The sequence below is a fragment of the Festucalex cinctus genome, chromosome 12, assembly GCF_051991245.1.
Source record: "Festucalex cinctus isolate MCC-2025b chromosome 12, RoL_Fcin_1.0, whole genome shotgun sequence".
NCBI classification, from domain to species: Eukaryota; Metazoa; Chordata; class Actinopteri; order Syngnathiformes; family Syngnathidae; genus Festucalex; species Festucalex cinctus.
Window position 1 is genome coordinate 9,424,001 of NC_135422.1, and position 14,720 is coordinate 9,438,720.

General features: G+C 38.4%; 1 protein-coding gene across 1 annotated transcript in view; it reads right to left on the bottom strand.

Annotated features, from left to right (window-relative positions):
• Positions 1 to 14,720, bottom strand: part of LOC144031942 (protein TUNAR-like) — a 62,294-nt gene that overhangs the window by 13,930 nt on the left and 33,644 nt on the right. The window lies entirely within an intron of this gene.

Consider the following 14,720-nt stretch of genomic DNA (forward strand, 5'->3'; position numbering starts at 1 on the left):
TTATACTCTGCTGCCAGCTGCTGGCCGTTTTTGTGAAAGCTACCATTGCTTCAAGCATTCTCTTCAGTTCAGAGGCTGCATCAAAGCCTTCTCAATGCTCTAGCATAAAAAAAACATAAAAACAACAACAAAACATGTACGTCTTTGGGAGCATGGTAATATTTAAAATAGAACGTATTTATACGTTTTTGGCAGCAAATGAGTTAAGATAATAATGTAATAGCCAATATGAAGACCATTAAAACCTGTCATTGTAAACATTCTTCTGTATAGATACTGAGTGTGAAGTATAATAAGTAATGAATTTACTCAACAAACTTACTGCTTTAATTTTATGATAAAGTGTCTAATAAGATTATAATGTATAACAAATCTGACATCTTTGCTGTGATGCAAGGCGACCTTAGCAAAATGTTTCCTGCTTTACCTCATATACCTTAGGTCAAAAATTTGTAACATGTTGACAAATCACTACTTTTAAATCACGTTTTTTGCAATGTTCAGCTCCATGATTGTCTCCCGCCAGACTCCTTTCTTGTCACATGCAAAATGTAAAAACAATTCTGCTCATTTTGTCTTCGTCTTAGAGGGAATACAAATTTCTAATCGCTTTTTTTTTTTTTTTTTTAACACAAAATAGCATTCACAAAAGTGGCTAAATATAGCAACGGAATCGCTAAGTTGGCAACACTAAATTAGCTCCTCTCTGTTGAAGCAAGGAAGCAGTGCCAGTTGAATGTGGTTGACTTCCTTTCATATGAAGAGCTCATGAATATTTAGTTTGAAACGTTCAAAAAATAGCTGCCATGGCATTCAGGGAAGCACAATGTAGTTTTTGTACACTGCAATTGGGACTAACGGCAGAATGCTCACCTTTTTTTAAGGCATCTTATGATGCACTTTAAAGCTGAACAGAGATATTTTGACAGAGGCACGTTAGTAGGAAGAATACAATGCATTTATTTTGCGAAAATGTTGCATATGTCTCCATAATGAGTTTGGGAGATCTCATGGTGACTCTGCTTTCACCGTGTTAGATGACAACTGACCTAATTTCCTGACACAAAAATGATCTGATGGTCGTCCAACACGTTAGGCTCAATTCTCGCAGCGGATGTCCAGCTTTTCGCCTAATTTCATCGTGGCTTGGCTGCAAAAAGGTTTTACGTGCATCTGGAAAGTAATCACAGTGCTTTAACTTTACTTTTTTTTTTTTTTTTTATAATTTCAAGATGGAGTGTTTATTAACATACTGTGGAAAGGGTCAAACACAGTGAATACTCTCCTGCTACACGTTTACATTTCTACAATCATTCTAAAAGATTGAAGATAGGGCTTAATTTTGCTGTAAGGTGTTTATGACAAACATTTCTTTTTTTTTTTTTTTTAGAACTCGCTCAACTGTGTTGAAATCTTGGTAAAATCTAATGTGCACATTCAGGAATAAATATTACATTTTCAGTAGTGTTGTTCCGATACTGATACTGGTATCGGCAGAGGTGCCGATACTGCATAAAAACAGTGGTATCAGTATCGGTGACTACTCACAAGTTACATGCCGATACCATTAATGCCGACGCTATTATAGGATTTTGGATGCAGCATCTTGTGTCTTGCTCGTGCACAACATTCTAAGATATCCTATTGGCCCTTGAATGCTCTGAACCAATGAACCAACAGCTTTTTCATGTTGAGGAAAAAAAAATTAAGTATCGGTATGGTATCGGTATCGGCTGATACTGCAAAGCTGGGTATCGGTATCGGGAGCCAAAAAACGGTATCGGAACAACACTAATTTTCAGTCTATCATCATCAGCACAATTTTGTAGTGTAGTTTTTCATATGATTTCCTGCTAAATTCCTGTGGTGACAGGTTGACTTCTGTTCCTTTGACAGAAACTACATTAATACAAAAATTGATCCAATATATAAATTAATTTTGCAGTCACAGAGAAAAAAAAAAACTTGAGGTGAAACTGCCAAAAGTGTTTCACAAAACACTTAGGCTTGATTAATTGCAAAGGATAAACTTCCCTAATAGGCCTTTTGTGGAGGAAATGGAATTGGTAAACATCTTTTGCACAATCTTTAGCAGGCATTGTCTCGGCAATCCAAATGAATGGAGATGTAATCGGCAAGAAACGCACATCTGCTCTTCTTCATTTTGTCTCTCAGACCGACCGACCGACCGACCATCCCTTCTCATTTGTCCTTCAGAGGAGTGTCGCCCTTTTAAACAATCATCAACTTCAAAGCTGTAAAGTTGAGCGCAGTGAACCTTCTTGTATTTCTGTTCATGGAGGAAAGCGGCAACTGTCCTGAGGCAGGACTCATAACTAACTTTATTTCTGAGTAGTCGCTGTAAAAAATATCGTGAACCTCCACTCATTGCGAGGATACATTCCAGACCCACCCACAGTTGGTCAAAATCTGCAATATAAAGATAACTTTTTTTTTTTTTACATAGAGATTCCCAACTGGATTAAAGACATAGTTGGAGAGGAAGTGATGCCAACATGCCAACAATTCAACAATTTTAAAGATTTTTTATTTTTTATTTTTTTTATTTTCCTGTGCTGCCGGTAGACTGATGAGCTTCTAGCGTAGGCCGGACAGTGTAAAAGCATTCCAGAGGATGCATCGCTCGCAATGGAAAGCTGAGGAATCGGGAGCCTTAGGAAAGCCATTACCGATTGACTTTTGATGGAGGTGTCCTCAAATCTGATCAAATAAAATAAAACAAAAATAGAACTGCTGGACTCACGAAAAAGGCAAAATCACTCAGGACGACTTGAAGTAATGCTTTTAGGCTTGATTGGCTAATGCTTGAAGCGGGCCAACCCAGGACCAGGCATTTTTTATTTATTTTTTATTCAATTACAATTATTAAATGTGCAGCTTGGTAATCAAATCAGACATCACATGTGTACTGGAAGTCGGATTTGACCTCAGTTTTGGATCGCAGCAGGCCGCCACATCTGCCTTGAAGTGCTTGAAAAATTGAGTTTTTCCATTACATTTATACACTGATGACTCGTTTTGATTAGTAAGTGAACCTCAGTCATTAGTTGATTGTGATAAGTAAACATCAAAGGCTCGATCAATTATCAAATTAATCAACAACTGTTTTAATAATCAATTAATCGTTTGGAGCCATTTTTTATTTATTTAAAATAGTCCAAATACTCTGATTTCAGCATATCAACAGTAATTGTTCACTGATTTGAAAGAAGATGATTATCTTCTGTGTTTAATCAAAATAAGACATTTGCAAACATCTGTTTTTATTTTGGAAAACAATTAGCGAACTGGTAACAAACATACGACATCAATCCCCCCTTTTTTAAAATCACTATATGAATACGAAGTAAACACCAATCACTGGTTAACTCATTTACTCCCAATAACGTATAAATGTTTTTTTTTATGTTCTAAGTGTCCCAAAGACGTATTTATACGTTTTTTTTTTAAAAATGCTAGAGCATACAGAAGGCTTTGATGCCGCCTCTCAACTGCAAAGAACGGTTGCAGAAATGGTAGTTATTACACAAACGGCCAGCAGGTGGCAGCAGAGCAAAGGAGATCAACCAGGACCATGGTGAAAAACTCAATTACTTACAACTTTAAATAGATTTATTAAAACTGATTAAACTTAGCTCTCTTCTAATGCTAATTGTTGCAAAACGGAAACAGATAGAAACATACTTCTTTTTTTTTTTTTCCTGATGAAAGACGAGACTTTAATCTTTCTTTTGGTCGGGACTGCTTCTGTGAAAATGCAGGGAGTGAATGAGTTACTAAACCATAATCAGGGGGAAAAAATGCTTTTGTAATACTTTAATGCAAAATTAAAATGAACCAGATTAATCGATTGAATAATCGATAGATTAACTCATTCACTGCCAATGACGACTATAGACGTCAAAAATCCAAGCAAACAGCCAGTGCAAATTTTGACAAGAAATTTGAATTTAGTTTTAGTTATTCATTGTTTTCATTCATAGTTATTAATCATTGTTGTTATTAATAACAACGATGACAACAATTTCATTGCTAAGTGCTACCATCGTGCGTAGAACGGATTCCTGTTACCCTACAACACGGGCGTTGACGTTCTTGTGATCGGTCTTGGTCTTACCGAGACCACATACTGGGTCTCGGCCTCCAAAAGTCAATTTTAGTCGACTAAAAGTGCTCTTTATTTCTGTTGACTAAAATTGGATTAAAACTAAAATACAATCAGGTGACTGAGTTATGACTAAGGCTTTAATGAAATATCGTCAGAAGACTATAACTAAAACTAAATTAATTTTTTTTTTGTTATTATTCAAATTTAAATTTTATTTATTTTATTTTATTTTATTTTTTCCAAAATTAACACTGGCTGTTTGCTTGGATTTTTGACGTCTATAGTTGTCATTGGAAGTGAATGAGTTAATCGATTCTAAAAATTAGGGATGTTCGACACCACTTTTTTTCAGACCGATACCGATACTCAGACCATCAGCACTCACCGATACCAACTGCTGATACCAGTAGTACATTTTGACAAAAAAAAAAAAAAAATCACTAAAATATATTTTTAAACAAATATATTTCCTTAAATTTTGAAAAAAAAAAAAAAAAAAAAAGCACAGTCACTCTTCAATAGTCTTAATGCTCAAAATAAAACACAAAAATGCTCTTTTAGTTTAAGATTCACAATTTTGAAGAATTTCCAAACGGGTGAAGTTTTGGTGAAAAACTGCTGCAAGCTAGCGCCAGTTACAGGCAAGGAGGACTCACTTAACGTTTTCCCCCTCTGCCATCGTTCGCTTGTACTCGTCTGCGTCACGAGTACTCGAGTACTTGGAAAAAGGCTGGTATCGGCACGATACCGATACCTGGTATCGGTACTTGCCCATCCCTACTAAAAATATTCGATTGTGACAGCACAAATCAGGTCCTGATTATTTTAGGTTAAAAAAATAAATAACCTTCATGACATTTAGACATACTAGTTCTGATTAATTGGTATTAGGACCTTGCTGGGGTCCTTGGAAAACTTCTCCCCTGGACCCAAAATGTTTGAGAACTGGTTGAGAGGAACTTGGCTTAAGGGACTGTCCGTGGGAAATTATAGCTGCACTGAAAACCAGAGTGGCATCTATCTGTCAAAGTGGCAGAAAGAAAATGATCCTCCCCCTCCGCGAAACATTCAATTAATCCTTCTCATCCACCGTTTGCACCAGCGTGGCATGATGCATCTCCGATAATGAGGCTCCGCGAAACGCTCGCACGTTCTCCCCGTCTCTCGAGGTCTATTGTCTGTAAGCGGCGCACGCCTGGTCGTAAAAAAAAAGACCCTGGCGGCAGTGGAAACTAATGAGAGCTTTACGGAGTTTAACATGAAAGCATGCACGACCGTCCGTATCGCTTGTCCGGCTTTTGAGTTAAGCTACACATCTAGATCATAAGAGGAACGTCTCCAAAACGTCGCCTCTAATGTTTAATATATTCAAATGTATTCGATTTCGTGAAAAGAGCAAACAGAAGGCGAAGAAGTTTTGATTGTCGGCTCGACGAAGTGTCTTGGGGATCGTCGTTTGTACACCGAGAGGAACGTGCCACTCAAGCATCTTCAGTAGTTTCAGTAAACAACACCTGCAATGTTTGTTCTACGAAACCATACAACATATCCTCCATTAACTGTGGACATCCGTAAACGTAACGTAACCCAGATTTTTATTTAAATCATAAATCCATCCATCACTAGACTACACTAACACAGTAGTAAAGTTATGATTACAGGAAATATTTGGCAGAAACACTCCAGAAATATAAATAATTGAAATGAATAACAAAAAGTAAACCTACATGTTCCCCCAATTTTAGTTTCATTAGTTTTCATTACTACTATAACTTTGGTTCATGCTGTGACTTGTCTCCATGACGACATACAGAAAGTCTACAAAATCATATATTAGTGAAAATATGTCCATCCATCCATCCATCCATCCATCCATCCATCCATCCATCCATCCATCCATCTTCTACCGCTTATCCGAGGTCGGGTCGCGGGGGCAGCAGCTTTAGGAGGGAAACCCAGACCTCCCTCTCCCCAGCCACTTCAACCAGCTCCTCCGGCGGGATCCCAAGATCCCAAGAGGGATCTCTCGGCTGGCCTCGGAACCCAGGCCAGCCGAGAGACATAATCTCTCAAGCGTGTCCTGGGTCGTCCCCGGGGCCTCCCGCCGGTGGGACATGCTCGGAACACCTCCCCAGGGAGGCGTCCAGGAGGCATCCGAACCAGATGCCCAAGCCACCTCAGCTGGCTCCTCTCAACGCAGAGGAGCAGCGGCTAGACTCTGAGTTCCTCACCATTGAAAATATGTTCATCTCCATAATTTAAGGTGCCTTAAGCATTTATTACTTTTGTGTTTGTATTAGGGATGTTCGATACCACTTTTTTTTCAGACCGATACTCAGACCCTCAGTACTCACCGATACCAACTGCCGATACCAGTAGTACAGTTGGACAAATAAAAAAAAAAAATCACTAAAAGATATTTTAAACAAATATATTTCCTTTAATTTTGACCAAAAAAAACAGCACAGTCACTCTTCAATTGTCTTAACGCTCAAAATAAAACACAAAAATGCTCTTTTAGTTTAAGATTCACAATTTTGAAGTATTTCCAAACTGGTGAAGTTTTAGTGAAAAACTGCTGCAAGCTAGCGCCAGTTACAGGCAAGGAGGACTCACTTAACATCTTCCCCTCATGAGTACTCGAGTACTTAAAAAAAAAAGAAAAAGAAAAAAAAAAGGCTGGTATCGGCCCGATACCGATACCTGGTATCGGTACTCCCCCATCCCTAGTTTGTATAATTAATAAATACAGGCTTATTCATCACTTCTGGATGATTTATTATTATTATTGTTATTATTATTATTATTATTATTATTATTATTTAAAATTTCAGTTCGACTTAGGGGAAAAATGTCTTCTTTTTTTTCTTCTTGATTTCAATGTCATATTATAGTTATGTCTCAGTAATGGAATGTTGTTGTTTTTTTGTAAAATGGTCACAATATGAACAATATATCTAAGCAGAATCCTATGTTCTTGAGCACAGTTGATGGAAGCGGATGACAGTATGTTGAGAATAGCCCTCGCCGATGAATCACTGTTGATTAATAGAAATGAGCCGTCCTCGCTTTTTTTCCTCACATTCTCTGTCTGTCTCTCTCTCTTCTCTCTGTGTCTCTCAGTCTGGATGAAACAGGAGGTGCTAGCAATAAATCATGTGTGGCATACAAAAACAGCCTCGCAGCTCAGGGCTACTCAAAATGGAGACGTCGGGAACTCCGCTTGCTGGCCCTTTTTTAAACGTTTCGAGAAATATCGATTCACTTATCGAGCTGATTTCTTTTCTCCCCTCACCTTCCTTCCATGGCCATCGTCTGCAAAGATTTTTTTTTTTCATCCTGACGCAATAAAAAGTCTTCTTCCTCTCTAAACCGACCTCTAGCTAATAAATAAGAAGTCTAATAATGAAGGACACAATTGCATTAGTCCTCTACATCAAATGATTATCACCCTCCCCAGCACAAGTCAGTGAACGCGAGATAAGTAGGCCAAGTAGGACACAGTGCAAGTGAGAAATTGATGATTATCTGACTGCAAAAAGAACACATTGAGGGATGATTCCGACACACAAAAGCCTCCACTTCTTGGGGAAATATCCCCAATATTCCCTTTCATCTCTCATATACAGTACGTACATTTTTATTGTTCTTTAAAAGACTGTTACAAACAGTCTTTCTTGAAGATCCATCCATTGGCAAGGGGGGGTGGGGGGGGGGGGTGGGTCAGTATAATCATATGGAACACGATGGTGGGAGTGGATAGCAAAGTATTAAAAATGAAATAAGGTATGTCGACATTTCGCCTCTTTCACACTCGGGGAAACAACACGCCAGACATTAGCAATCGATGCTCGTCAACATCGGAGAGAGTTTGAGCCAGTCGTGGGATTTTATTTCAACCCCCCATTGAAGCACGCTCCCCTGTTTGTTATTGCACGAGTGTGGAAGCATTACACTTGCAGTATTTACAATCATTCAATATGACTGACTCCTCGTCTTTTGTAAAGAGAGGCCTACCCTCGGAGATTTAATACTGTTCGCATGGTGAAACTAAATCATGGAAATAGAAACGGTTTGATCCAAAGTTGTCCTTGTACAACCTTCATTTTATTTGCAACAAATCACAAAACTGTCCAAATGTTTAGCATTCTTAACTCATTCACTGCCAGTCCAGGACAAAAAAAAAATCTTTGACGTCTAAAACCGTCTATGGCAGTGAATGTGTTAAAGTTGGATGTCCGCATGTTTTGAATATTCTTGGAGACTACACAAAAGTTGATATTTATTTTTTTTAACTATGTGTAGTAAACGCTGCAATTTACTGTTGTTGCTTTCATACCAAATTGATGCATAACGAAAAAGCTTTTTTGCACATTGTTTTATTGCGTGTGCAGGAAAAAAAAAAAAAAGAATCTTTGACGTCTAAAGCCGTCTATGGCAGTGAATGTGTTAATTGTCATCCAAGCTCTCATTTGGGTCACTGTTAAGTTTTAGTGGATTCCTGCTGACTTTGGCTGAGAGGCAGGGTATACCCCAGACTGGCCGTCAGCCAATAGCAAGGCTCTATTTTCGCGGCCAGCTAAATCCAGTAAAGGGCATGGCATATCTGCGTAGATGCAGGTTAGACCTGATATTGATCATTTAGACGACTGCAAGCCAGCGGAGCTCGGAATCCATCTGCTTAGGGTTGTGCAATTAATCGAAATTGAATTAGAATTTCAATTATTACAATCCACAATTACAAAATCAGCATAATTGTAAAAAAAAAAAAAAAAGATTATTAAGGTAATACTAATTGGGGCGGCACGGTGGATGACTGATTAGCACGTCTGCCTCCCAGTACTGAGGACTCGGTTCGAGTCCAGGCTCCGGCCTTCCTGGGTGGAGTTTGCATGTTCTCCCCGTGCCTGCGTGGGTCTTCTCCGGGTACTCCAGTCTCCTCCCACATTCCAAAGACATGCATGGCAGGTTAATTGGGCGCTCCGAATTGTCCCTAGGTGTGCTTGTGAGTGTGGATGGTTGTTCGTCTCTATGTGCCCTGCGATTGGCTGGCAACCAGTCCAGGGTGTCCCCTGCCTACTGCCCAGAGCCAGGTGAGATAGGCTCCAGCACCCCCCGCGACCCTTGCGAGGAATAAGCGGTCAAGAAAATGGATGGATGGATAATACTAATTGTGAGTTGTTTGCACCTTTTATTTATTTTTTAATAACTAATTTAATAAATTTTGTTTTGTCCAAAAGGAACTTGAATTATAGTGTTTCACAGAATTTTATTTGTCTTAATATTTTTGACGTTTATACATTGTCTTGTTTTGTCTTCATAATCGAGCAGCCCTACATCTGCCTATGCCCCAATCTAATTCAACAAAATCGTTTTATATTAGCTGCACCAGTATTTAGACGTGATCTGAGCAAGCGAGAAGTTTAGACCAACTTTCTGCCACCAAATTGTCACTCTGGGCGCAACTCAAAGGACACACAGTTGTTACGGCAGACTAATCAGCTTGGCAGTGACTGGTCTCCCAAATTGTCAAACAGGAAATCAGGATACGCCAGCATTTGTGGAACGCCAGAGGTGCACTGTCTAGGTCAGTGGTGTCCAAACTACAGCCCGGGGGCCATTTGCGGCCCGCCGTCCATTTTTTAGTGGCCCGCGATATATGCTAAAAATGCCATTTGACTCAGTTCAAATAACATAAAAACAAAAATGTTTGGAGATGGTCAAAGTAAGAAGGGAGGGTGTCAAAAAACACAGGTGCTATTAAAGGTTATTTTAGTTAACTAAAACTAACGAAAAAACTAAAATTCAAAACAATTCCGTTAACGAAAAAATAAACTAACTCATTAACTAATAAACTGAAACCACATTTTATGTTTACAAAATTAACTAAAATAAAACTAACTATAATTATAGCAAAAATGTCCTTCGTTTTAGTCTTTGGTAATTAATTTAATGCATGAGCATTTGGGGATGATTTTAAATGTGATTTTTAGCAGATTTATTTTGACATAAAAGGGAATAATGACGTTGCACCCATGGTGTTTTTTAAATATTGCGCACAAGTAATACACATTAAAAAAAAGCATAAAACTAAAACTAATACTGAAACTAACTATAATAAAACTATGCATTTATTAAAGAACTAAAACTAATAAAAAACTAACAGAACCACCCTGAAAACTAATTAAAATCTAACTAAATTTAAAAAACAAAACTCAAAACAAAATGAAAATTTCCAAAACTATAATAACCCTACTGCCATATTGCAAATAAATTATTTGTACAATTTTTAGGACTAAACACAATTTCTCTTCATAACATTATGTGGCCCTTGCGTCCTTCTGATTTTCTGTATGTGGCCCTCAAATGAAAACGTTTGGACACCCCTGGTCTAGCTCTAGAAAAATACACCAAGAGCGAAGAGAGAATCCGCACTGCACTTTTAACATTGTGCACCCCAACTCCAGTTGGAGCATCCTTTTTAATCTTCCCCCCTCGTGATTGGAAGGTGCACTCGGTAGCTCTTGTTCAGCTTGGATAATAGTTTTCTGAAAGTCCAACAAAACCACTTGGGGTGTTCTTTGAGGGGGGGGGGCAAGATCAAAGCAGAAGGCGCGTTCGCTTCCTTTGACCAGAAGCACTGTGAGCCTCATCTGCCCCCCAAATAATATGACCACAGCAGCCAATTAACGCATCAAAGCAATTCTACTGGATTCCAGCCAACCCCTCTGAAAATGTTTTTTGCTTCTATTTACAGCTCCCATAAAAAAAAAAGAAAAAAAAAATCCTAATTGGGCGACTAAAGGTACTCCAAGAGAGTCAATGTTGTCATTTTAATAAGTCTACTTTTAGCCAGCCACCAATTAAAACTCCCCAAAGAACCCGACGTGTCTCTGAAGACGGTGCCCGCAGGGAAATGATTTAGTCCCTTAACTGCTGATAAGCTTTCAATGCGCTCGCCGTTTGTTGGCTTCTCATTGACTGATAAGGAATGTGTCATTTTGTTAGTGGATTTTTCCAATTTTGCAGCATTTGAGGAATATGCATGGGAGGGTTCGTTTGCTGACAGGGCACTAATCAAATGTTCGCGGCTATCTTTAGGTCTTGTTTCATAATGCTGAGTTGACATGTTTTTCTGATGAGGAGACAAATCTTGTTGTATCTCTGAAATGTTTGAAATTGTTGTCAATATTTTTTCCAGTGTGAACAGTAAATATGCAACAACACAAACTATTTTCCCCAAACACTTATTTTCTAACTGTACACTGAAAATGTAATAAATAGCAGTTGTCAAACCATATGCTTTTTGTTTATCAAATATCCACTTGCACTTTCATACGAGAGTCAAGAACTCGAATGCCTTCCTCCTTCAGAGTCTAACATCCAGTTTCGCAGCGTTAGCATCGGCAACACTTAATACGTCCCATTGAGTTTTTATGCATCATCGACGGCACCACCATCAAATTGCGTTATACATCTTGTCGGACGCTCGCATCCTTAAGCTGCTTGATCTCATCAGCACATTTGGAGATTGTTCGGACATAAAGCTATCTGCTACATTTTCATAAAACTGCATTGGCAACAACCTGCTGCGTCATCTTGATTTCGATTTGTAAAGACTGCCATTGTTGTCCAGAGCAATTATTTTAGAAGTATGGTGAAAAGAGATAAGGCAGAAAAATGTTATGTAGTGCTAAACTGGTGCTTCCACACTTTGCTACTATTGTAACATTGCACATGAGAGAAAATGAATCAATGGAATTAAAATGTAAAATGTTCATATCACACTCCAGTCCTATAGGTGTCAGTAATGTCCATTACATGACAATATTTCAATTATATTCACAATATAAATAATTCCTGGATCCGTTTTCCGGATCTACAAAAACTGACAAAATTAAAAATAGATAAATTACTAAATAAATAATTAATAAATAATTATTACTAATATTTGTTTTAATTTATTTTTATATTTATTTGTATTTTTATCTATTTATGGATATATATGTTGTTTTATTTCCATTTATATTTAATTTTTTAATCACTTTAATAATTTAATTTTCATATCCGTTTTTATTTTCACTTTGTCATTTATTTATTTATCTATTCCAGGGTTTTTCCTGGCTCAAATTGAGACAGAGGTGGTATCACCCTGACTATGATGGGTGACTGGCACCGATACCTACCGATATTTTAAGGTATCGGTACTTGTGAAGGTGACGAAACCATTATGGGCCACCCTCCTGCAGCCATTTTATGATCAGGGACTAGAAATTAGAAATTATATGAATACAAAGTTGCCATAAATTTTTTGCCATTTTTTTTTTAAACTACAATCATTAAAAATTCATCCACAAGTACATATTAAATTGTAAATATAGTTCCACATCATTATAAAACACTATTATGTTTATTATATACTGTATTTTTCTGACTTTAGTGATGGCTGGAGCGCGCCACCTCTTGCTCCATATGTTTCTTCTTCGGTACATTAAAATAAAAAAAGTGTTTCCTATTAGCCAGTAGCGATCGTAAACGCTAATATGAGAGGATGTCCCTCCTTTGGATTGATATTGTCACCCTCGGTTACACGAACAGCTGAGGATCAGCAAACGTTCATGTAAGCGCAGGCAGGTCGCGCGGCCCCGGAGCGAGTCCAAACAGCTGAGGGAAGCGCACATCAATAAGCGTCAGCCAATTAAAATCACTCTTCATTTAAGTCCTGATCTCTATTGATCTGCCTTTCACTCCTCATCTGTCACACCAGTCGACTGCCTTGAAGGCTCCCAGGGATGCGTTGATGTCGGCCTTTCAGCAGAACCAGGTGGGCGGTTCTGCTCTCTGCTTTATGTGGGGGAGTAGTCGACTTCATTTGCATAGCGATTAGAAATGTAACCACGAACGCGGATTATGATGATTTTGCTGCTGGTGTTTGAGATGGCAGGCAGACTATGATTGAACCGAAGCAGTATTCATCTTTGGTTTTACTTCCAATGTCATTATTTTCCAGCAAAAAGGGATCCTAACCTTCAAGCGTAAATTCAATACATCCCCCAAAAATCTTCATGAGCTGGTGTCTATTTCAATCTCATTGGTTTGCATTAAAAAGTGACCCTCGCGTAAAACCCAAACCCAAATCCTGAACCCTAACCCTAATTACAATAATTCAATGAATCCAGCATTCTTCTTTGAGCTCTGATTTCAACATCAATAGAATTTTCCCTAACCGAACCGGAAGACTCCGTTCATGTCAACTCAACACAAATGTAAAGTTAATAAATGTTTTATGTTGTTAAAAAACAAAGCTGCACCTTTCAGAGTGGCCTTTTATTGTTGGCAGTATTTAAGGCACACCTGTGCACTAATCTTAGTGTCTAATCAGCATCTTGATATGCCACACCTGTGAGGTGGGTTGGCTTATCTGTTATGTTCTGGGGTTGGATCCCAAAAACGCAGAAACAAATAAGACTATTTATTCACATGGAGGGGTGTGGAACAAACTTGACTAGACGAGAAACAACGAGAGTTGCACAGAGGAACAGAGGGAATAATCCGACAAAACACACACTTCTCAGACAGGCTTATATAGACAGCGAATCGATCTGATTGGTTGTGGATAGACATGTGGGTAACAGGACTGACATGGAATTATCTGATTGGCTGTTGACCAGATAAAGAGATGAAAGATTCTTGACATCACTTAGCTCCTGACGTCACATAGCGTCTTACCAGTTGAAACTATTTGCTGGTTACATCAGTTCAAAACAGACACTTGACCACACGGTCATGACCCAAACATAACCCTTGCATGATCCAAACATAACCCTGGCATGACCCAGTCATGACAGTACCACGACCCAAACATAACCCTTGCATGACCCAAACATAACCCTGTTATGCCCTTGCATGACTCAAACATAACCCTTGCATGACCCAGTCATGACATTATCTCAGCAAAGCAGAAGTGCTCACTATCACAGATTTCGACTGGTTTGTAAATATTTAAAGGGATACTTGACTCATTGAGCCATTTTCAGCGGTAAAAAGTTCAAATTTGTCTCTAATTAATGTGGTAACGTCATTATTTTCCATGTACAATTAATAACTTTAAAAAGTATTTTTTCTACTTGCTGTCGACTGATGATGACATCACCTGTGCTGAGGAAGTAGGTAACGACCAATCGTGGGTCAGTTTACTGACTAAACCCAGAAAACAGGTGAGCCATGATTGGTCGTTACCAACTTCCTCAGCACAGGTGATGTCATCATCAGTCGACAGCAAGTAGAAAAATGACTCTTAATTCTACATGAAAAATATGAACTTTTCACTGCTGAAAATTGTTCCAATGAGTCAAGTATCCCTTTAAGAGAAATTATGATATTGTGTATGTGGAAGAAGTTTTAGATCTTTGAATTCACCTCATAAAAGTGTTGTGTTTACATTTTTGTTGATTAGAAAATAGCTCAACAATTCAATTCAAACATCGCAAAAAGTGAAGTTGTGCAACTTGCTTCTGATCCAAATTAAGATTGTTCAAGCCATGGTGGAGGCCCACGCTTGACTGAATTCCGTCCTGTTAGCCGTTTCCCA